Here is a 26,437-nt window from a genome sequence, read left to right on the forward strand (position 1 = left end):
ACTGTATGCACATACGTTGCAGTTCAAACTCACAACTCTGAAAAAATATAACTCCTTTTTTCGAAAAAAATTTCTTTTTCTTTTTATCCAAGATGATATTATCTTTACATATGAGTAACGAAATTTTACGTTACTTCGTAAGGTGCTCAATTATATAATCAGGTGAGATCGCGATTTCGTTTCGATGTCCTTTCTTGTTCATAACCTGATTTTACAAGATAGAGAAACTAATCTAGAAATTGAGATGCCCCTTATGCCATTTTATTACGTGACAAAACATTTAATGTCTATTTTTAAAAATGTATTTTCTAGATAATTTTTGGTGCATTCATTTAATATATGACTAGCAGATGTACCCGGCGTTGGCCGGTATTAAACGTAATGTAAAATTATTTATTACATGTGCATTTTCTTGATAAGTACCCCTTCGGGAAATATGGATCAACAGTTGGGCAGTTGTATAAGCAGGTATAAAAAACAAAAGGCGCAAACAATCTTTATATATCAGCATACCATGTGTATTCGCATTATGGTTTCAATGAGATAAAGAAGTAACGGGAAACAACAAAAAACGACATGCGAAATGAATAACATACACTTTCAGCAACATGAAATACACGATTTAATCCCAGAGTACATGAGAGTGAAAACATCAGAAACATCCGATTTTCTAAAATATTTTTTTGGTTTTTCCTTTATTCATCAAACTCGTCTTTCCTCTTCGTTTTGTCAAATCTAAAACAAAGTTCAAACAGCTCCGTGGACAAGATGTATAGTCATCAATATTTGTTTTATTTCTTATGCGTGTATGCGTGTATTAGGTGTCTGTGGGTTATTATTGTTGATATATTCAGTGAGTATCTGTGTAAAAATTATAATGCATAATAATTTTATGTGTTTTTTTTTAATTTTCTGACCTGAATCGGAAATTGTAATGTTCTATATGCATGCATGCATGCATGTATGTATGTATGTATGTATGTATGTATATATGCATACACACACACACATATATATATGTGTATATATATATATATATATATATATAGGGAATGTATGAGAATAATATAAATGTGTAGCATTTTCTCAATGCTTATGGGTGATATATATATTCATTAAGAATTGTATATGTGTAATTTACAGCCATATTAAGTATTACACAACTTCATAATTATTTCTGTTGGATGTAGTTTCCTTAAACACGTGTTTTCCTTTTTATGCGTTGATCACGTACATAAGAACATATTAAATTAGTTGAATTATAGTGTTCTTTTTCATTAATCAGCGTTTAATTGAATTTTATCTTTTCTTAATATAACGTTCAAAAATAGATTTAATTTGAAAAAATATTGCCATTTTTATATATAGAGATGTATATATTATTTACACATATATACATATATACATACATATATATATATATATATGTGTATATATTCATAGTTATTAAAATTTGCATATTATCGCATAGAAAATTAAATGTTCTATTTTCCACAACAAAAATAGTCACGGTGTTTTGAATGTTGTTATCTATATTCATAGTCAAGTCCATTTCTTTTACTGATATTACCCTTAATAGATTACTAAAAAATATATCCTAATATTTTTCTTGTTCTGTTATATATATATATATATATATATATATATATATATATATATATATATATATATAAGGTGTGTTCGTGTTAACTTGTAGTGTGATTTTATTTTATTTTCGCTGTTTAGTCTGTTTTAGCAGGGCGTTTGTTTTGTTTGTTTCCTGCTATGGAAAGAGTTACACTTGTTTAGGTTGAGCGGAATTGCGAGTGCGAAGGAGCTTTAGAAGCAGTTCCTTAATTATACATGTATATATAAATATATACATATATATATGTTAATATATATTACATATATGTATATATTTATATATGTATACGTATGCATGTATACACATATGTTGTTCATGTGTTGTTGTTGTTGTTTTGTTGTTGTTTTTGTTGTTGTTGTTGTTGTTGTTGTTGTTGTTGTTGTTGTTGTTGTAGTTTTTGCAAGGATCAACCAGGGAACGTCTCAAACCAATATCAGTCAGCACATTCGGGATGTTTCTCTCCGTATTAAAGCTCACCCTTCTCGTTTGTTAACCTGTGAAAAATGAAATACGTAGAACAATATAAGAAAACAGAGCATAAATTGCGTCGACTAAAATGATCCACGCATATAAGAAAATAATGTGTATACCTAAAACAATAAAAACCTCTTAAAGTACGTAATTTACTTCTATGAATATATATATATATATATGCACACACATATATATATATATATATACATACATATATATATACATAGATACATACATACACATATATATTATATGTTACATTAAAACATCTCTAATTAAATAATATATTCTATACAAGAAATGATATCGTTCACTTATTTACATAAATAAAACATAAGTTAATATTCATGGATATTAAACAATACAGCTTCAGATTTAATTAAACAATTAAAATAACATTGTTTATATCGAATCTCGAGCTAATTCATAATTTATTGTTAAGTCTGAATAAAAATATAAAAACTGTATATATGTTGTTCCACTTGTATTATTTGTACTAAATCTCTCTCTCTCTCTCTCTCTTTATATATATATATGTATGTATATATGTATATATATGTGTATGCATATATATACATACATATATACATATATATATATATATATATATATGTATACACACACACATATATATATATATAAGGTAAATATGCATAGATATATATATTACATTAAACTTACTCTAGGGAAAAATAAGTAACAATGCATAAAAATTATATCAATTCATTAATTGCAGAAAATTATGATAACAAAATTTAGAAAATATTTAATCTAATGACAATTTATTGTCTGAATTTATATTTTTTTAAATATTATATATTCATCCATACATGCACGTAAATTAACTGCGCTCACTCACAAATAAATGATTGTGCGAGGTATAACTTCACTTTTATTCAGAATATATTTGTAAAGCACTAAAAATGCGTGAAAATCTATTGATTTATAAATAAACTTAAACAAGGTAAAAAAAATACATCTTACAAATAAATATGACATACATACATATGAAAGAAATATAAGGTTACATTCAAGTTTCAACTTCTCTGGAAAGTATGATAATAATTATCGCGGTTCTCTACACCTTACTTCGGATTAGGCATTACTGTATATATATATATATATATATATATATATATATATATATATATATATATATGTGTGTGTGTGTGTGTGTGTGTGTGTGTGCATTTATATATTTTTTGTTTTATTTTACTTCAGTCGAAGTTCTCAGAAATCTCGGGACCCATAACCCAGGGCTAACACTTGAAGTCTATACGAGATACATAGATATTCGAATGTTCAATTTAAGTTCTTTATCTCTCAAACACTGAGTTAGTAAAAACAAAAAAAATTGAGAACAATTTTCTTCTCCCCAAGTAACCATTTTCATGCGTTGTAGTATGTCTTTCATTTTGGCTTCTTGGTATTTCTTGATTCCAGGACAAGAATTTATCTAGTTTGGGGGAGTATCCAGCTTCGTGCTATTACTTGAGGTAACATCACTTGGAGAAGGTGAACCATTCCTCATAAAAGCTAATGTGTGTTAGCCATAGTGAGCAGATCTTATTTGGGCAGCGAATATTATGTGATTTTGAATATTTGGTCAGGGTTTATTTCTATGGAAAAAGTATCCACATGCCAGGTTGTTCTGACAAACCCCTGTACAGAGAGACCTTAGACACTCGAGGACAGTGACTAGTAGGCATTCAAGTTCTCTCCCGTAGGCATTCAAATTCTCTCCAGTAGACGCTCAAATATATATATATATATATATATATATATATATATATATATATATATATATATTGAGTATTGATGTCTAGCCGCACTGATGAGCTGTGAAACAGCGAAACAGTACTGTATGTGGATGACTATATATATATATATATATATATATATATATATATACATACATGTGGGGGGTGTCTAGTTATGTGTGTATATATATGTGTGCATATATATAATAACTTATACATATAAATTTAATTTAATGCCATCAATGCCTAATCGATAATAAAGTGATATATATATATACGTATATATATATATGCACATATATATATAATTTAAAAAGTGATTGACCAAAAAACACACTATACCCCCATGTAAATATTTTCTTCATACATATATTCATACTTATTTTCTAAATTGTATTATTGTGAGAAGACATGAACATAGTCTCGTGCATTTTTTGCAGTTATTGATGACATTTTAAGAGACAGAAAATATGTGTAAAGATAATGAAAAATGGGGATAATTTAAAGAAAGAATACATTAGCAAATAAAATTTTACACCTGAAAAAGAACGGCGTTATTATAAGGCTGACGTTTACTTTACCTGATTGAAGCTAAAATAATAAAAAGCAAATCGAATTAATTAATGTAAATAAAAGTAAATCAGTTAAGATTAGTAATTGTAAATACGTTTTTAAAATAATAGAAACAAAAAGGTGAAAATAAAATCACATATACATATATAAAAAGAATATATTAATAAATATTCTCGTCATTCTGAATCTAGTCATATCTAGTTCCTTTAATGGCTATACAACCTCTGCATGATGGCATTCATATGCTAATACACCGGTTTGTCTATCAATTCTCTTTTGTGGAAGTAATTATCTAAAATACAGATGTATTTGTAATATAACATACATTGAGCTTCTATTTTCAAGATTTATAATCAATTTTCTATTTTCAAGGTTTACAATTAACTCTGGTAACAATATTCTAATCAGTATACGTATTGTGGATTATGTATATTGCAAGGTTCAAATAAAAGATATTGTTAATAACTACTCAATATCAATATAGCTCTAGGATAAATGCACCTATTGAGATTGCTATATACCTACAGTATTACGAAAAGTGTTCTTTTAAAGTATTAATACATAAAAATAAACTTTGCACTTTAGGTGTATTTTAGAGGCAGCGAACTTTGAATTAAAATAATAACAGAAAATATACTTATTATGCAAATATGTTGTATATGCAATACGCTAATTTTTGACATTTATAATTTAAATACAATTTCGGGCATATACTCACGCGGCTTGCTTGTATATAGCTTACTCTACAGAGCTACTTTTCACAACTCTACGGACTAGACTGTTTTTCGGCAATAATACGCCAGTGTTCAAGTATATGCTATTAGTATGAGTAAGTCGCACTCACCCTTGAATCTAAAAAGTCTCGAAACTATTTTTATTAAGTCTTTGAGACCTTCTCTTTGCAAGCCAACAGACAAATTGTGTATGACTTAATTTGGTTTCTCTGTAATTTTTTCCCCCGCTTATTTTTCTTCTCTTTTTTTTTTTTTGACTCCCCTGCCATATTCATGACTATTTTTTTAATCGTATTTTCCTCAATTTAGCCCTGTTGAGGGAGGAACGAAACCTAGTTAGCTACCCTTTATTTTCATGTTTATTTTTTAATCATCATGTTGATTGGTTTGTATTTAGCCATATATATTATATATTATATATACACACACACGCACACACACACATACACACACGTAGATATATATATATATATATATATATATATATATATATATATTTGTGTGTGTATACGTATATATTAAACGTTCACGACTTCTGTCATTCCAACACTCTGGATTGTTTAGTGTCTGCACCCGTACTGCGCGTTTATTAATTATTAATTCAATACATTTTTATGGTGATGTTTTAAGGATTAGCAAAGGGAATCATAGGGTGCTGTGTAAGGTGTTTACTTTCGTCCAAATCGCATGTTTCTTCTTTCATCAGATTATATCAATAATCCATACCTATCGGAGATATTTTGATAAAAATCGGACCAACCGTTATCGAGTCGATAGGAAACGAACTCATACACAGACACACACAAAGTTTCTTTTATATAATCGTATATATATATATATATATATATGATTGTGTGTGTAAGTGTGTGTGTGTAAGTGTTTATATAGGATGGTCTTCGATAATAAATTCAATTTTCACAAGTTTAAATAAACTTGAAAAAGAGACATTATCGCCATGACAAAGAATATCCGTTTTCATTTGATAATTACATTAGAAAGTTGAATACAAAGATAGACTTTGCTCGAATATGGCATTTAAGAAGGCGTTCGTATTCATTCTTCTTTGTATTTATTTCTATCCGCAATCCATCTTCTATATAATAATCATGGATGTCATTATCATGATAAAATAATTAGCTTTTAGACGAACGGATCTCTGTCGTTTCGGATATTCAATTATTTCCGAGCTGAAAACCTAACACATTAACATTGAACATATCCGAAGAAAAGACGTAGCGAAATTAAATTCTAATAAGGTTAGTGCATGCCATTAAAAAGTCTCATCTGTTTTATTTTTAGTAAGACATCTTTTCTTTGAATTATTCGAAAAACAGGAAGACCAAAAAATGCAATTTATTTGATTCAAGGTACAACTACACAAATGCCCGAACAGAACACTGAGTATTACATTAATCCGGAAGTAACTCTTCATCGTATTAACTTGGGTATTCAGTTATATAAATATGTGATCACGTTAAAATCATTGTTTTTGTTCTTTATTCCCCATTCTGAGACTCACGTTTTTGTCGTCGCAGTTTCTCAGCATATACGTCATGACTTCAACAAATACTGCAAAATTTAATAAGTGCATTTCTGAAAATTAGTGTACGTTTTGAGAATCTACTGTCGACCTGTATAAAAAAAGTTCTGCAACATATGGTCGGATTTAAACAAATATGCTAAGAAATCATGAAACAATGTTTGAAATTTGGACGGATTAATAACACCGGTCTCTGCCAGATCATCAAAATTAATCAACGTTGAGCCTTGTCAATCCCAGATTGATACCCATCAGGAGCTGGATATAGCAGCAAAAATTATGAAGACATTACATTGTTATCTCCCATGCCCAGGATATGCGTGCGACAGCGAACTGTTTGCAACTTTGATATTTCCTAGAAACTTTTTCGTTTGGAGGTGGGCGGCTCAACTTGCACAGCGTAAACGGAGCATCGCTATTCTAGATGTTTGAAATTTCGTTTAGTGTACATACAATTTGGTCGCTCACAATGAAACATTTTTTAAGTGATTGAAATAATATTATCACGAAGTTATATTTTAGGAATCTCAAAAAATGTGATCCCAGCATTTATGGTGTTTAAATGGTAATATATATTACATGAAATATCTGATTCCATTATTTATTTTTATATTCAAATTATTTCAATGCATTGTATTCCAATTTTCTTAAGTTCTGCATTTGATATAATACGAGATGATGAGCTGCATTTAATGTTTTAATTGTGTAAACGTAAACTGGCGTTTGTTTTTACTCCCGCTACAGAAGGATATGGCACAAGGCCGTGAAGCGAGGACAAAACAAGCCAGCGTCTGTAAAAATGAGCACCCTGGTCTTTTAAAACGTATCCCAGGAAGGAAGCAATGCATTTTCGATTTCTATAAAGCTAATATATTTCGAATCAAGAATTTAGTTTATAACTAAACTTGAAACTATTTCAAAAACTTGATACATATTAAGTGCCACCGTTTTTTTCTTTATTTTCTATATTATTTCATATTCTTTAAATGCAAAGCACCTTCTCAAACATCACACATGCAAAATCAAATTATTTATAAAAATACTACAAATAATCCGACGATCGTAGGTGATGACGTATCAAATATTTCTTCATGCAATATTATTGATAATGTTAATGTTGTTTTTTTTTTTTGCAAATTATTATGTTATTAATTAAAAACGAGGGTAGCATCTCCAAAACAGACATTTTTTCTCTTAAAATCCCGAAGAAATATTTGATAGTAATGTTTTACAGATAATTCGTAAGTTTATATTCATTTACTAGACTAACAATGGGTAACAGAATTCGGGTGGGTTGATGGAGATGATGTAAATGTTATAGGAGCCTTTTTTTTTTTCAAAATGATGAACAACCGATAACTTCTGAGTTTCAGGGTATTTTAAGGTATATATTTCGTCAAGCGGATACAAATGTGATTTCGTACAGCAAAACCAAACTTCTTTACGCTGCAAGGTCAGTAACACCGACACAAATCTGCTGCTATATTGTCTATATCTGGTTTGGTATACGATGGAATAAGTAGTATACGATATAATAAGTAGTATACGATATAATAAGTAGTATACGATAGAATAAGTAGTATACGATATAATAAGTAGTATACGATATAATAAGTAGTATACGATATAATAAGTAGTATACGATATAATAAGTAGTATAAGATATAATAAGTAGTATACGATAGAATAAGTAGTATACGATAGAATAAGTAGTATACGATATAATAAGTAGTATACGATATAATAAGTAGTATACGATGGAATAAGTAGTATACGATAGAATAAGTAGTATACGATATAATAACTAGTATACGATATAATAACTAGTATAAGATTGTTTTAAATATATCAGCCAAATCACATATGCTTTATATCTGTTATATCTTTTTGAATTTGATCAGCCTAACAAGTTATAATATCATTATTTGCTGATATTCGACATTTTCTGAATTCTTTAATTCAATAATATTTTGACATACTACCATCTGCAGGTTTTCATAAAGTAAATAATCGAATTATATTTGCTTCGACACAAAACGTGCTCAACTCATGGAATTAATTAAAGCATTCTAGAACATAAAAGCAAATAATTTTTCATGCTTATACTCAATGTTGTTTAAAGTATATAAAATTAATAAATTATTTATTGGGTCTCGTAATAAACGGCACAATCTACATGTTAAGCAATTCCATTTTGCCTCATTTTAAACTGTAGTCCCCGTTTCCTGAGCCGAGTAAGACACGTCTATAAGGATTATAAGTACATACTCTCTAAAAAGGAGTAACCATTCCTAATGTATAACTACCCATTTGTTGAATGTGTTACGGAAATATGATAACATTCACAAACTACAAATGAACAAGTTTTCAAAGAATGCAATCAATATAGTATCAAAGTTTAAAAAGGTGCACAAAATATTCTCAAAGTAATACCTATTTTAAAACAGTATCAAAAAGCTGATATTGAACTAATGAACTGATGAATATAATTGTACTGAGCTGTTGTAATTGTTTGTAGTATAATCGAATTAATATTTTAACCCTCATATGACATTTATATCTGTCAATAAATAATTCACAGAAATCTTTCGCTTAATGTTTTGGCGATAACAAATAACAGCATCTACCTTTGTTTAATGTTTTTTTTTTGTTCTACAAAAAATCCAAATTATTTTCATTAATGACTGTTTGCAAGATAAATACTCATTTACTGGCAGTGTTTATTAACAACTATGTTTTATAGCATGTTGGAAAATCATTCAGAATTTATTCCAATCTGCACGAACACCGTTATCACAAAGAAAACTAGCATTTATTAGACTGGATACAAAGTACGAAAATGCTTACGATGATGAACTACGAGAAAACATAAATAAAATAAGTTGTATAAATTTCACCCACGTAATGATTCCCCAACAATTATAAATCTGACTGCATCTCTGTTCGCTGTTACTTCTAATTCTTTTATTGTCATGTAAATTAGTAAAATCGAATCGAATTATTGCCTGCTCTAGTCGTGGGTCAACCGCTGTGACCCGAAGCGAAGGTTCACATGCTTTCTTAAAGTGATTTTGTCCACAATACATCTGAGGCTACATTGCACTGTACAGAACCTATCGTTAATATGATAAAATTATTTTTATATAATGGCCTGAATCAAACTTTTATAATCATTCAAATATCATAGTTCATTCGTGCTCAAAAACGAAACATTAATTTCAAATATGCCCCTGTATTATCAATGTGTGTACGGTTGATTTTATTCACCTGGCCCTTCGGATAGTACGGTGATAAAATATTTCGAGAGAACATGTGGTGTTACACTTTACAAATGTGCTAACTTTTGTAATAATCTAACTGTGCTTCTCTTAATAGGACGTTATCGATTATCAATATTCGATAGTTATTGGCGCCATTCTAATAGAAACCTATCTTAGAGCACTCCCAGACATCTATTTAAAATTTCAAACATATCGGCTCAGCCGTTTCGGAATACGTATGGAACGCACTCACACAGACCCAGACACAAAAAGTGCTCTCTCTCTTTCTCTCTCTCCCCCCTCTCTCTCTCCATATATATATATATATATATATATATATATATGGTAAGTTAAAAAATGCATATGGCGATTAAGCTACACTGAATAATCCGCGTTTTATCCACTCTAGGACTCTTCAGGCTATATATATGCAATGATTATATCCTTGTAGTTTCCTAAGTGTAAAGTTTCTGAAACCCGGTGTTCATTAAAAAATGCTTAATGACTAGCAGAGCATACCTATAGTGTCTTAGGAATAAAAACAGTTTGGGCCGAATATTTGGATCCATATATTTGTTGTTGCCCCGGCTAAAGCGCAGCGCTTTCTCGCCAAGAAAGTTTGACCGGAAAGCGCTGCTTCGCCAAACGAGTAGCAACAGAAACATGTATGCATATGTGTTGTCAATATAGTTTGTATGAGTTAAAACAATATACATAAACACACACACACACACACACACACACACACACACATATATATATATATATATATATATATATATATATAATTATTTTTTATCTAAACTTGTTCTCTGGATTAAAGCCGTTGTGAAGTAGAGTATCGACTGTGGATTTTAAGAGCGCAAATTAAGAACGAGACAGTTTTTGTCTTGCGGACATTTACAAGCTGTAGACAGGATAATTGGTATTAGAGAAAAAATTTGCTTTACAAAAATTGTGACTTGCTTTTGCGTTTTAGCAATAATATCACATTACGGCGTTTACTAAACACATTTTCCACATACATCAGAATTTCTCCAGAGTGAAAAACTATAAGTAATTCACTTATGCGTCTTTAAAAAATATATTGAATGCTAGTTTTCACGATTCACATTTTGATTATGAACTAAACAAAACTGTAATCAGTAAATTATAATTGTTAATAAACACTGCGAGAGAGAATTTTTTTTTCTTCTGAAATGAAAAACTGGAAAACATTAATACAGAAAAAAATATCAGACATTATTATTACAGCAACAATCCACATGTAAAGTGACACTACAAATTTAAACAATGGTGATAAGGTTCATTAACAAAGGAATTTTGCCCAAATTTTCAGAAATGCATCACTATGCAAATAGACTATAATTGAGGATTTCTGTGAGATTTACATATTTATTATTCTATTTGATATCATTTTTTACAGTTCAATAAGTATCAAAGCAACCATGGATAAATTAGTAATATTGGATGAGTTGTCATATTGAGTATAATTATATGGTTCACATACCTGTGAATATAGATTCACACATACATAAACATATATGTGCATACATATACATAAAATTATATCAATGTTTATCATTGAAAAACTATTTACAGTAACCGTTTACATTATGAGTGTCTTTTGATCTGTTAGATTCGCTCATATTTCAGCAGTGTTAAACATAACAGCACATGCATGTATATGTTTACATATATGTAGACATTTGTATATATATATATATATTTATATATATACACATGTATATAAGCATATATACGTACATACATATATATATAAATACGTATATATACATATATATACATACACACACGTATATATATATATATATATATACATACACATATATGTATAAACTTTAACTTTCAAAATTCAAATCTACTTCTTTCAATCAAATAGAGAAAAATAATTTGAATACATTTCTACTCCTTACTGAAAAATTAATTTTTTGTAAAATTTTAAATGAGAGAATTTAAACTTCTAAAATTTTTCTTATATATATATATATATATATATATATATATATATATATATATATATATATATATATATATATATATAAAGCTGAATGTCTATGTGCGTACGCATGTGTGTGTGTCTGGTCACGCCTAGGCTCCTATATCATTGACTATTTAAAAAAAAACTGATTATATATAATGATAGAAGATGTATCGAGACATAGGAATGGATATCTTTGATCTCGCAGAACGGTGGTTCATTAAAATTCTGGGACCTGCGTTCGCGCCTGGTCCACAAAGTATGAAATTAAAAAATTTAAAAATGAAAAAAAAAACGTTTACAAGTGTTTTTGATATAGATGTACATAATAATACTTTGATAAGTATGTTTTAACTTAAATAAGAATGATATACTCAAATTGTGGGGTCTGCGTTCGCGCCTGGCCACCATAGAATGGAAATGGGCACAAACTTTAATAAAGACTTTTCATAACTATCTGCGTAAGTACACTTTGATAATTATGTTTCAGTTTGAAGAAATATGATATAATAAAATTATGGATATTCGTTCGCGCCTGACCTCTTTAGAATGAAAATATGTCACAAAGTTTAACAAGGGTATTTTTTTAAATATAAATCCACAGAATATTGTGATAAGTGTTTCAGTGTGAACAAGTATGGTATAATAAATTATGGGGTTCATCTATTTTATTTTTACTTCATCATATTTTGCTCTGGTTTATAACCTCAAATTCGAAGTAATCTCTTTACAAACCTTCGTTTTCATAACCTATCATACTTTCATAAATCAGAGTCCTTTTTCTGTAGGCTGTTTTTGAACCCAGTCAACGACGGGTACTTTTGTTAGTATATATATATATATATATATATATATATATATATATATATATATATATATATATATAATGCGCAGGTTCATGTGTTTGTCTTAGACACGAGTAACCGATAGCGCCAACCGTTATCCAAGCACCTAATCATTCTAAATGGTGTCCCATTTAAGTATAGTCCAGGCTAAACATCGTTTCACTGATGTGATCTTACATTTAACGAGCTATCAACGTGATTAATTAGCATACAGATATGTAACTACATAAATATTTATCTTTAATTATGAAGTAAACATGTAAATATATGATTAAAAACAGGCAGATATCATCCTTCAAAAAGAAGTACAGTATTTCTGATTCGGTAGAATTCCTTAATGCTATGAACATGTTTATCACCATCGTTAGAATCAAAAATATTTAAATGGAAGAATCCAGCTGAAATAAACGGACAATGGTCGTCATGCGTAAAACTCATGAGGAGTGCAGAATCGTGCATTCGCATCATCGAGAGTGAATGCGCGCTTTAAACTATTTATTTTGTTGTGAGGCAAAGTGTTACCAAAGCTGATGTTGATGCAAAAGTATTACCAAAGCTGATGTTGATGCAAACTATTTCTACTAATGTTGTGTGACTAATAATGATTGCTACTGCGTGCATAATGGAATAACCGTAGGCAAGTGAAATGGATGTGAGAAAAGGTGCACATATTAGAAGGATAGAAGAATGCGAGAATATTCAGAAAGATGAAATATATTTGAATTAGAGATGATGCAGTTGTATATAACACATGACAAAGACGAGAAAACAGCTTTCACACACACACACACACAAAGACACACCCACAGACATATATATATATATATATATATATATATATATATATATATATATATATATATAGCACCATATATATATATATATAAATTGAGTAGTAGAAAACAGACAAAGAAAATAAAACGTAGACACATAAACCATAAATTCATCATCAGAAATTAATAGACATATACATATACACACACATATATAATACAATAACAGGTTTATATTTACTGATGTTACAATAGTTACGGCGTACATATTTGATTTTACCTTGAATTTCAGATACACATGCTTTTATAGCTTCCAATCAGATGACCATTACTGGCTTTTTCGGAATTTAAGTAAAACGCTCACTCACTTTTATTAGCCATATTTTGATCATCCTTTAATATTTTATTCAAAATATTGCAGACGGAACCCAGTAAGTTGTCAATGATGAACACGCAGAAAAAAAAAACAGTTTTCCTCCTATGTCACTTCCGTAGCTTCAAGATGAAAACACCATGTTTCTCTGGACGTTTGTATTAATTACATATATATGTATCATTGTATAAGTAAATATATATTTAGTAAAACTAAATATATATATATATATATATGTTATTGTTTATGTAATATTGTTTATGTAATATATATATATATATATACACACATTCATATATATGTGTGTGTGTGCGTGTGTGTGTGCGTGTGTCTGTGTGTATATGCGTTGTTTCAGAAGTGAAAAGGCAAAAAATAAAAGATATAAGTATAGATAATACTATTTATATTGAGAAACTAGTCCCGTTTATAAATGGATTTAGTATTTCCAGTTATAAACTTGTTTTACACCACAAACAGAATGCATAAATAATACATACACACGCACAAAAACAAACTACCACACGCACACACAAACACACACAGAGAGACATACACCCCCATATATATATATATATATATATATATATATATATATATATATATACATACATACATACATATATATATATATATATATGCTCAGTGAAAATATATGATGGTGAATTATTTGATAAGAAAGCCGAAAAGTGAAATATATGCACAACAAATATTGATACATAAACAGAATAAAGAATAACACTCATAGAAAAGAATAGAATTTAAAAAAAAACATAAATATAAATACTTGAAAAGACATGAAAGAAAAAAATCGAAATAAGTGAAGAACTAAAATCAACGCAAAAATAAATGAATACATATATTTGAAAAATGAAGTATCACTTTACTAGAAATTTCACGATGACTTATAATAACTAAATCTAGTTGACACAAAAAGCGAATGCAACCTTTCATTGAAATATGCGTGGTATGTGAGGAGGGTGCAAGGAAAAAACATTAATTTCTACGACTCCATTTACTGTTTCACAAAAGATCCAGATTTGAAGCGATACTCATCCATAAAAAAGTTTAGTGTTTGAGGAAATAAACCACTGAGATATGTGTGGAATCATTACCGTGATATTGTGTAACACTCATTTGACTCATTGATGAACACTGTGTTACAATATGATAATACGTGGTTCCCTAACAGCAACATTTTAATAATAAAAAAAAGACTTAAGCATTCTTCAGTAGACACCATCTTATACGCTTGATTATTACAATAAGAGAGTGTAATATTTTGAAAACAATTATTGCCTTGTCGGCCCTTTAAATAATAATTTAAAACACTGGGATACTCGAAACAGTTGTTTTCTATTTCTTAAAACAAAAGTATTTTTCTATTAATAACTGTTGCATTTATACCAGTGGTTATATATATATATATATATATATATATATATATATATATATATATATATATATATATATATGACACTGAGATTATGTTCTTACACAAAACTTGACGTGGAACAACGGTAATATATATATTTTTTCATTGCCGCTTCTTTTAATCGCTTTTTCTTGCTTACTAGGTTTGGAGGAACACTCAAAGAAAAGTGTGTTAGGTGGGCAGGGAGCATTTGTAGGAATTATGCAGAGTTTGATTACAGAACAGCTCAACAGAAAATTGAAAACAATCATATTATAGTCAATCAGAAAGCAGTCCTGAGATATTTTGTTTCTCAGATGGAGTAAGTTTAAGAAAGAAACTTAGCTCGTAGAAGTTTCGTTTAGCTGTAGTTAAATGGCTAGAAAAGTAACTTAAGTACAGTGGTTGTAGTTAGACGAGTTTTTGTTATACATGATTTATAGGATACCATAATTTGAAGCTCAGTCAAGCAGATACACGGAAAGTAAGAATAAAGCAAGGAAAGACGTACGACATCTGTTCCTTGACGAGAGAGAAGCAGAAATGATAATATTATATCGCCAACAATATTTTAAGTCAGTTTTGTACCCCATCAAAGCATGTAAACTTACTTTGAGACGCACCTTGACACTTGCGACAACAGTGCTTCATCTTGCGACGTATTTAACTCTTATAATTGGAGAGAATGGCGTTAGAAATAATATCTTGTGGGGTTTGAGAATGATCACTTTTTTTGCAGTAGAAAAATGTTTGATCTCTTTGCTGTCTTCAAATTCACAAAGAGTTTTATGAACATTTTAACAAAAAGGCAGAATTATGAACTGAAAGTTTGTAATTCATTTCCTGCTATGAAATTTAATATTGTTTGCATTGCACTTAGGTATATTAATTTAGTGTTAGAGTAGACAAACAGAGAAAAGAAAACTGAAAGTGATAAAGTTTACCAATGAAAAATATCCGAATATGTATTTTCATATAGATCTTTTGTTGGCAGATTAAATGTAGTAAATCTTGTAAGCATGACTCATACAAACAGTTTACTGAATTTTGTATGTTTTAAGAATGCACATACACAAACGCGCATATATATATATATATATATATATATATATATATATATATATATATATATATATATATATATATATATAGACGGATTCGTTATTGTTCTTATCATAGTTCTGACTGTATGAGCGATGTTCTAGTGTTAATAGAATAAACTTGAAACTAACTCGCTCAGCCAACAATAAGGAATAGGATGAAAACGTAAAAAACCCCGTCGTCTGTTTTCATATATATATATATATATATATATATATATATATATATATATATATATATAAACATAATCATTTATCAAGGCCAAGAGGCAACCGGAGGATAAGTATTAAAGAGAGTACAGTAGAAAATTAGACATTATAGTAATCGTTAGTAATGGAAATTCGGTAAATTTGTCAACTTATATGGAACGGCTCATCAAGAACTTGTTTACGTTAGACTTGAAGACAACCATATTGTAGTCAGCTGGAAAGCAGAAAAACGGGAGACAATTCCATAGGCGTGCAGTTCTAAGAACGAAGCTTTGTTCATGGAATCTACGTTTAGGTTTAGGCACAGATAAAAAGTGAGGCAAATTACTACCCTTTGCGATAAAGGCCGCCAACCCCCAATATTTCCTTCTGTATCAGAAAACACGCTATTTTATATACAAATATATGTACGTGATGTTGTCAAGCTAATGAAAAACCTTGATTCCAGTAAAGCAACCAGCCCTGACGGTATTCCAATTATAGTACTCAAAAAACTTCAACCAGAACTAGCGCCCATACTACGAAACTGTTTAATCGTTGTCTTAAGGAGAATTGCGTCCCATCACCCTGGAAAATCTCATCAGTATGCCCTGTATTTAAGAATTCAGGTGATCTCTCACCCCCCTCTCAGTAGAGGCCAATAAGTCTCCTATGCGTCATGAGTAAGTTACTGGAATATGTGTTAAATAGAGAAGTAATCAACCATCTCAACAAAAATACCCTTCTTAGTGTAACACAATATGGTTTCCGTTCTGCTAGATCTACAGCAGATGTGTTTACAGTTATATATCGTATGTTTAGCAAATCTCTCGACAGAGCCAACCTTTCTAGGGCAATTGTTCTTGGCATATCAAAGGCCTTTGATAGGGTATAGCATAAAGATTTACTTCACAAGATCTCCAGCTGTCTTCTCAATTATTAAATCATTTCTCTCTGATAGGTTCATACGAGTATTAGTTCATGGGCAAAAATCAGAAGCTCACAGTATTAATGCTGGAGTCCCTCAGGGGTACATCCTGAGCCCAACTCTTTTCCTGATCTACATTAATGATCTTTCAAATCACATCCTTACATTATTCGTAGACATTTTTGCTGATGACACTACCATCTATGGTAGCACATCTAAAACAGTAAACGACCAAGTTCTCTCCGATTCTCTCTCCTCTGATCTTGATCACGTTGTACTATGGGGAAATGAGTGGCTGTTTACTTTTAATGCATCTAAAACCAAGCTTCTCTCTTTACATCATCAACATTCTGATCCACATCTGGCATCAATTAACATGAATGGCTCTCGTCTTGAGGAGGCCTCAAGTTTTGTCAAACTTCTGGGCTTGACCTTTACTTCTGAACTTAAATGGAACACGTACATCAAATCTGCTGCCAAGTACGTCCAAGGATGGAATACTGTTGCCACATCTGGGCAGGAGCTGCTGGAAAGGACTTGTCCTGCCTTGATAGAGTTCAAAATAAACTTCGTAGCCTCGTAGGAGATGTCATTTTCTCTTCGCTGCAACCTCTATCTCACAGAAGAGATGTTGCGACTTTGTCTCTGCTTTATCGTTATTTTTATGGAAAGTGATCGACTATGGTCCCCTCTCGCAAAACTTTCACAAGAAACACTCGTCTAGCTGAAAACATTATCAATAATCCCCCCACTCTTTATCTGTGCCTAAACCTAAACGTAGATTCCATGAACAAAACTTCCTTCTTAAAACTGCATGCCTGTGGAATTGTCCTCCGTTTTCCTGATTTGCAGCTGCCTACAATATGGTTGTCTTCAAGTCTATGTAAACAAGTTCTTGATGATCCATCCACTTGTTAACTAATTTACCGAATTTTCATTACTAACGATTACTTTATTGTCTAACATACTACTGTGCACTCTTAACACTTATCCTCGAGTGGTCTCTGGGCCTTGATAAGTGGTTATGTCTATTTAAAAAAAATATTGATAGTGCTTTATGCTAGACGGGGGGTTCTTATGAAAGTTTGGCGTGACGGACCATAGACTGGAGCTTAGTGGAACAGTTACCATGAAAATAACGATAAATCAGAGATTGTGTTTGATATATCTGCTTTAACATCAGAGACAAACTCGCAACATTTATATATATATATATATATATATATATATGAAGATATCTATTTATATTTTCATAGACATATATATATATATATATATATATGTTGCGAGTGTGTCTCTGATGTTAAAGCAGATATATCAAACACAAAGAAGTTACATTACTCAAATTGAAATAATTAATCCTTACTCTTCCAAGAATATTCCCGGAAACAAGACATAATTTCATTTTATTTATGAAAATATAATATAACCATGGATAGTACTGTGAATGGAAACTACAGAAATTCGAATAGAGGGATATGAAAGAGGAAAACATGGTTATACTTTATTTTAGAATTTACAATGTTAAATCGAAGTAGAAAAATAACGAGTAGCGACATTTATTTATAATAGAGAGCAAAAGTAAAATCATTTCCCGTTTATTTCCGATGAAATATTCTCAAAATAAAGAGGAAGAATTAAAATGTATCCGTGTATTATGATTGTTTGTATCTGATCTGCCCGTGTTTTTCATTCTTTGCTACATTGTGTCCTGTTATATCCACAAACACACACACACGCACACACACACACACAAACACACACACACCGACGTGCACACATGCGTACACATACACACATACACACATATATATATATATATATGTACATATATTTACATATATATATTAGTTAAGAAAACGTGCTACAAGGCTGGTCGAAAGCAGATAAATATATACATATGAAACAAAACACAGTTTAGCAATATTTTATGAATTATATATAAAAAAACAGAAGTTTAATCAAGCACAATAAGATATATTACTATAATATATAATGTTAGTAATATATATATATATGTATATATATATATGTATGTATACATATATATATACACTATATATATCACTAACAGATAAGTCATTTTTTTTATAATATTATTCAATTTTGTGTTCAAATACAAAGAATATGAGACTGGTTTTATTGTAAAGTTTTTATTGAACCAACAACCCTTTTTCATTATCGGTATGATCAGGACTTTTGTATATTTTATAGGATCTGATGCATTGTTTTTTAGTATATGGTTTCAAAAATAAGTAAACTCTTAAGGGGTTGGTGTGCCGTAATGCATACAAGTAAAAGGAATCTAATTTTACTATATAATAAAATACATTTTGCTTCAGAAAAATAAATGGTCATATGTAGTTATTATAATCGACGAGTCTTATTGCCAGCTATATATATATGTTGCTTTTTTTTGTGTGCATACTTGTGCGTGTGCAATAGGTTTTCATGTGGGCATGCAAGTGGAAATAATATCAACATACCTTTATAATGAGATCAAGTATTCGCTGGATGTTTGCATGAGTGTATACCCTTCTTTTGGAGAACTGGATGTGCGCTTGAAAATATGTACCTTGTATGGTTTCATTTTGCATGAGGTTTTCTTTTTTTTTCTTTTCTTGTGTATTTTTTTAAAGTTTCATACCAGATTTAAAAAAATGCCACAATACAAAAATAATTACAAGAGACGTAACATAAAGGTGACTTAGCAAGTGCCAAACAAAGAAAATACAGAACATATACATGATTCTTACCTTTGGAGAGTTCATGTATTATTGCATATGCGTAATATATGATGTAAATGGGTGCTTTGGTTGTTTCGCTTAGGCTCTTCGTAATATCATACTCAACGTTTTGAAAAAATTGTTTTTAATAATAATAATAATAATAATAATAATAATTATTATTATTATTATTATTATTATCATCATCATTATTATTGTTGTTGTTGTTGTTATTGTTGTTGTTGTTGTTGTTCACCGAAGATTAAGAACATCTTCATGATTTAATGGTAATTGATGTATAACGATAATCACTGATTTAACCAAATAAGAGCAACTGTGAAAAATTAGTAATTCAAAATACAAACATTCCCGATAAAGTAACGTAACGTGTTTTATTACTATTAGAACATTGTAAGAAAAGCGCGCGTAACAAATGGGCAGAGTAAATAACATGCGATGTTTACAAATTATGTATGTATATCAGGGGGGAGGAAGCTTCGATTGCGCATAGCTGCTTTTACAAAAAAAAGTTAAACTGAATAAATTGACAGACAGACAATGTGGATGCAAGTGTTGTGTGGAGTTTTAAAAAAGTGAAACAAGTGAATGCGATTGGTTGCCTATCCAGCGTTTACGCATGCGTGCAAGTGAATGATGCGCAGTTCACTCAACAGTCAGATTCAACTTCAGACAAAAACAATCGTTCTATAGCACCCGGTTATAGAAAAGACGCGCTGATTAGCATACGTGGACGACAATCATTATTTGCCTCTGTATGTTTACGTTGCAAAGTTACAAGGGCTGTTAAGATATTAGTCATATTGTAAGAAAACAAGGTTAATACATACAGATCCGGATTTAAAATAATTATAAGTTACTTATATTATTATTTAACTCACTAGGAGTTGTTTATTATTATTATTATTATTATTATTATTATTATTATTATTATTATTATTATTATTATTCATTCTTAATGGGTATTTATTCTTATTTTTGTTGATTTTATTCCAAATTCCCCGGATATTTATAATGCTATACTCTTTATTATTACTATTATTTCTAAGCATATAAATATTTATTTATTTTTCGCTGTATCTGCACTACTATTTTTATATATAAATAAATGATGAGTAATCCAGAATTGAGTTATCAATTTTATCTAAGAGTGTGTGTTGCCATTATCTTCAACATGGTAATCGCCCATGGTTGTGCATCTCACAGGAATCCATTACATCTCTTATTTTTTTTTATTTTTTTGTTGTGGGCTTGAAATGATATTTGCAAAAGTGTATCTACATAAGTAGAAGCGTAGTATGTTACACAAAGTCTGCGTCCAATACTTTGGCTATACAATGGCTGCTACCACAGGAAAATGTATGAGAATATCAGAAGGTGGGGAGATCAACCCCACACTCTCAAAAAAGGAAGGCTGGCCGTCGGAAAATAGCATAGGATGTCACATCGGAATTCCCTGGTTGGAAGCCTCATCAACTAACTTTATTTCAGAAAAGTGAGGCTAGGTATGAGAGGGTCACCCTTCTACAACCACACAGCACGAATAGTGCAGTACGGCAGATAACAGTCAACAGAAAAAGTTAAGTTTCTGTTAGAAGGTTAATCGAGATTCGCACCGCGACTGGTATTTACACCAACGCAAAAGACATAGCAATGTCGCCTCGGCTGCTAAGACATGTAGTCTGAGTTCAAGTCATAATCTCTGGAAGAGTCCATCTATACCTGAAATAGGGATCACCAGCATACACCGTAATAGTTCTCATGAAGCCCAAAGATCTATAACCAGATAATACACACCGGCTTTTTCTGTAGCAAATTAAAATTCCAGATTAATACCTTACTGAAAGCGAATAGAATTGCTTAGAGCTAATCAGCCAGGAGAAATGTTGATATTCATTGATTGAATAGGATTTATATTTTAGCCTTTCTTTTTATCACCATAGCATCGCTATGTCATGTGAAAATCATGAGAATGCAATTATTAACTGCTAGATTAGTTAAAAGTTCTACAAAGCCCCCCCCCCAAAAAAAAATGTGTCGATTTGAGATATAGAAGGCTGGAACCCAAAAAGCAAATACTGAATGCTGCTTGGTAAAGGAGAAAACTTCGATATGAAGACTCCCTGATTAGCAAACATGTCTAAGTTTTGAATTCAGCCGGACTAGATAAAAGAATAACCTAGTTAAAGACAAATCAATGTAACTAGTGTTTAATAACAAAATGAGACACTATCTCCTGAGTATCTGAGGAGTATTATATTGTACTAAATTCATATAGAACTTTATAATGGCATTTGCTCTAAATGCATCAAGAGTTTCGCAATGGTCGAAAATATTCCGCGATTTCAGCTGGCGATGGGCTAATCTTCTAGCTTTTACTATTCTCTCAGGAAGATAACTATTGACGTAAAGACGAAGATAAAAAAATTGAGAATTTGCGTAGATGTTAAAATGTGTTATAAAAGTATACAATGACAAGTATTATAGTCTAAGATAAAAATATGGAATCACTGCTACAATGGTCCTATTTTAACACTAGATTGGTCATAAATTTTGAGATCGAAGGTAGTTCCTATTTACAATGCCTCCCCACGGGACAGAGATAGACAACAGGGTCATTATTTAACGTGGAGAAAAGGAGCAAAAATAAAAATTGTCTCAGTCGTGAAATATCTCTCCTCCACTGATAGAGAACAAGAAATTGAAGTGTAGCATCTGAAGAACAGATGCTACGTTTTGATCTTGGCCCGAAGGCCAAGTATCGAAGATAGTTTCTAAAAAAATGAGATTTTGTTTGCTGATGGGATCATTGTGGCACAATGGCTAGCCCCTTTTGAGGGAGCTAGGTCTTCTATATTAATACACCTTGTATCTAACTTGACCTGCACTTATGTGGAGAAAAACACACATACGCACACGCATTTCAGTGCGGATATATTTTCTTAAAGGTTAAAACTGTCGGACTCAAAGATTGATCACGTGTTTATGTTTCAGTGCATAATAAAAGTTCAAACTATGTTGACATTATAATTTTGAAAAGCAAATCATTGCGTGAAACGCATCGTTCTCTCTCGCGCTTGCTCTCTTTCTCTATTTCTCTCATTCACTCCCTTTCTCTCTCTTTCAATAAAGAAAAGAGAGCAATAAAATATAATTTCATTGTTGTCAAAACAGTTGAGATTTGCTCGCTATACGCGATGATTCGACAAAATATGCTTCCAACTCGTTAACTGTTAAATAAATTATATATATTTCTATAAAAATGCATTTGTCGCTATTTTTATTCAAGTATTCGATTTCAGCATGCCATTAATCCCGACTATGGGAAGATGCCTGCAATGACCACACAAGATGCGACCCATGCCAGAATTATAGCCAACGACGGATCGACCCGTTTTCGTTGATGTTTCCAGCATGTGTCTATCGATTAGATATCGCTGGATATCGTTTATTTCCTGGGGAGCTCGTTGCGTTCACAGGACGTTCCTTAACCAAGTAACCCTCCCGGGGAGACGGTAGTGCCACATCATGCTTTCTATTAAATTAAATAAAACAACAAAAATAAGAATACATAAAATAACGAAAAAACATTAGTTTTTATTATCTTTGACATGTGTCTATCTTCATTGGTCTTATATATATATATATATATATATATATATATATATATATATATATATATATATATATATATGACATTTTCAGTAATTATGATTGTATTTTTGTCAATAATCGTAGATTTGTGAATAATCCGTGTTAATGTCAGGAAATTATCTTTGGAAAAAAATCCCATATTTATATAACAGAAATAATTGTATAATAAAACTATGTATTGTTTGATAAATTTTTAATTGATGTCCGTCGCATCTACAGAACACACCCACTACTATTATACTGTTATTTATAGCGCTGCATATTTACAGAAACTAGTGCTATCTTTAATCATACCACTAAATCACTGGTTGATGTTGTTATGAAAGTAGAATGAAAAACCAAGAAATAAAACATCTGACTCGCGACTGTGTTCAAACCTGACGCGGTCTTTACGTTTCCTCTGGCGATCCGACCGTTCAGTAGACGTTAATTTCTTTTACAAATAAAGTGAAACACTTAATAGATAATATGCTCATCGTATTAGCCGTGCACCAAACGTTTGAGCAGAGTATGGTTTTCTTTGTTAGCAGACATAAACAAAGACTTGTCGAATTCAGAATTTTCTAACTGATTATGAAATAGGTGGTCAGTTGTATATTTATATTGTTACTATTTCTTATTCATTTATTTATTCCAAACAATCACATCACACATGAAGCGATATAGACTACTAAGATTAAAAGCCAGTATTATGCATAGGTTTTTTAAGAGGGGGTGTAAATGAGCTGATTTATTGTATTACAATTAATATTTATCATGTCAGGTGAAACTGAATGTAGAGTAAAAATTCCAAAGCCAAGCAATCGAAAAAAATACTTTTCATAGCATATGCGGACAACTACAGTGAAAGGGTAAAGTCTGGCTGTTAGTAGGGTTTGTAGGGGATGCATGTAAAGATTGCATAAGTGAATTAAGTTTGGCGGAACACATTCGGTGGCGGTAAAACAATCATAAGGATTCAACATTGCGACGATCTAAAAGGAAATGGAGCTTGGTAAGTAGTAGGAGACCTATGAACTTTTATATACTTTTTTATTATCCTGCCTTATAGGTAAAATCCCGTTGTTTGTTCATGTGCAATATTAATCTATGCATGAACCAATGGTGGTTTGTAAGGATATAGGATACTTTATAGCCTAGTAGAGAGAACTCATGTTTTTGTTTTATTTATTTAAACACAGTTTATAAACTAACCGACTAATAAATTGTACCATCTAATTAAGCAACATGAGTATCGTTCGAACATAGGAGGTATATACTATCCTGTCAGAAATAAATTTTAATGGTACAATTTTCGTTTATATATAATTCATCATGAATAATGAAAGATTATATATCGGATATTTTTTATTGTTGTTCTACACTGGTTGGGTATATTTATTTATTCAGTAATTAAGATTATAATTTTCGGAATGGACTTTATTTACCAGAGGAAATGTATGTTCTCATATTATTTAATTGCAATTCATTATTGAGATGAGTATTATTTATTAATTTATTTATTGCGGACCATTATCCTCATCTTTCTTAGATGTGGTTTCACGACGTTTTGTGTCAACTATTCCTCTGGCCTTCGTCAGGTGGTAACCGCGACGGATAGGAACTTCGAATCTCCCAACTGCATTCTCAGCAATTACTGCCATCCATCATAATACTTACTTCAATAATGAATTCCAATTGAATAATATATACCATTCGGTACGGACCCAACCATGGAAGATCAGATAATAAATAAACGTGGATTTATAAGACAAAAAAAATCCAATCTTGATCGCCCTTCGGGTCCGTGGCGCAGTGGATAGAGACGGCGAATCTCTACGATTCCAGGTGAGAATTGTCTTAAGATAGCGGTATAATTCCTACCCAAAACCGACCAAAGGTTTACTTGACCAAAACCTGGTGAGACGACACCAACTATGGATGGCAGTAATTGCTGAGGATGCAGTTAGGATATTCAGAGTTCCTATCCCGTCACGGTTACCACCTGACGAAAGCCAGAGAAATAGTTGGCAGAAACGTCGCGAAACAACATCTAAGAAAGATGAGAATAATAGTCCAATAAATAAATAATTAACTTATTGCTTGTACTTCTCTTTACCATGAACACGAGCTCGAAAATTCTGCTTCATTATTGTTGGAGTCTGTATATAAATGTAGGTCTAAGTACTTTAGGTCTAAGTTCAGATGTCTGTCACCGATTGAACATCACGAGTTGTATTATTAAAAAGAAGAAACGTTTACGGATATATTTTTTTTTATATTAGATGATCGATGATCGCTGGTGATCATGTCAAGTATTAGACAAACAAAACAAATGGGTGTCCCTCTGGGTTACATCACATATGGAAAAAAAAGATAAAACACGAATGCCGTAAGTTAAAAATCACGGGTATAAAGTAATTTTTTTTTTGCGATACAAAACGACAAAACTTACACTGATGCAAATTATG

The 26,437-nt window shown here is 30.8% G+C and overlaps 1 protein-coding gene across 1 annotated transcript in view; it reads right to left on the bottom strand.

Moving 5' to 3' along the window:
- Positions 1–1,618: 1,618 nt before the first annotated feature.
- The window catches only part of LOC145276964 (uncharacterized), a 34,776-nt gene continuing 9,957 nt past the window's right edge, over positions 1,619–26,437 (bottom strand). The window contains exon 2 of the mRNA XM_080128506.1: positions 1,619–2,121. The gene's annotated coding sequence lies outside the window, so the exon portion shown is untranslated. The remainder of the gene's footprint in view (positions 2,122–26,437) is intronic.

The sequence above is a fragment of the Euprymna scolopes genome, chromosome 5 (assembly GCF_053919585.1).
Source record: "Euprymna scolopes isolate OS-2025 chromosome 5, ASM5391958v1, whole genome shotgun sequence".
Taxonomy (NCBI): Eukaryota; Metazoa; Mollusca; class Cephalopoda; order Sepiida; family Sepiolidae; genus Euprymna; species Euprymna scolopes.